Source organism: Tasmannia lanceolata, unplaced genomic scaffold (assembly GCF_043159265.1).
Source record: "Tasmannia lanceolata isolate RefF3 unplaced genomic scaffold, GAP_Taslan_0.1 ptg000037l, whole genome shotgun sequence".
Classification (NCBI taxonomy): Eukaryota; Viridiplantae; Streptophyta; class Magnoliopsida; order Canellales; family Winteraceae; genus Tasmannia; species Tasmannia lanceolata.
Window position 1 is genome coordinate 52,046,065 of NW_027518714.1, and position 657 is coordinate 52,046,721.

The window sequence follows — 657 nt, forward strand, 5'->3', positions numbered from 1 at the left end:
CATCATGGTTCTCTCTCTCTCTCTCTCTCTCTCTCTCTCTCTCTCTCTCTCTCTCTCCAATTTTGGATAGGTTATTGCATCTCTTTCTCGGAATGTGAATTGAAGGCGAGGTCTCAGAGAGGTCTGTGGGTAGCTCTATCGAGGGTAATATGGGTGCTTAAGAGGGAAGAAGAAGAGAAATTAGATCACAAGAACACAACTAAGAGAAGAATAAGAAAATGCGAGTAATGCTCAACCCAATTTATATATGAATACAACTGAGAGAAGAATAAGAAAATGAGAGCAATGCTCAACCCAATTGATATATCATCAATTACATAAGTTAATCAAAATCCAAAATCTCCTTCTGATTTCTATTCCCTTAAATGAAAGACTACAAGAAAAAATTTGTTCAACTTCCTCTGCTAGCTAGCTTAGGGACTTACATATCATAAATTGCTTTAGAACTCACAAAATTTGACTAGTTTGGGAACCCACAGACACAGTCCACTAAAACAATCATATCTCTTCAACCACTTGTCCAATTTTCGAGTGCCTATACTCATTGGAAACAGCACAAAAATACTTACAACTTTCTAGTTTACCACTTTTTGAGATTCTGCAATCTAGAAGTCCAAAAAACAGGTTCAGAATCAGGTTGCAATATTATGGCGGGAA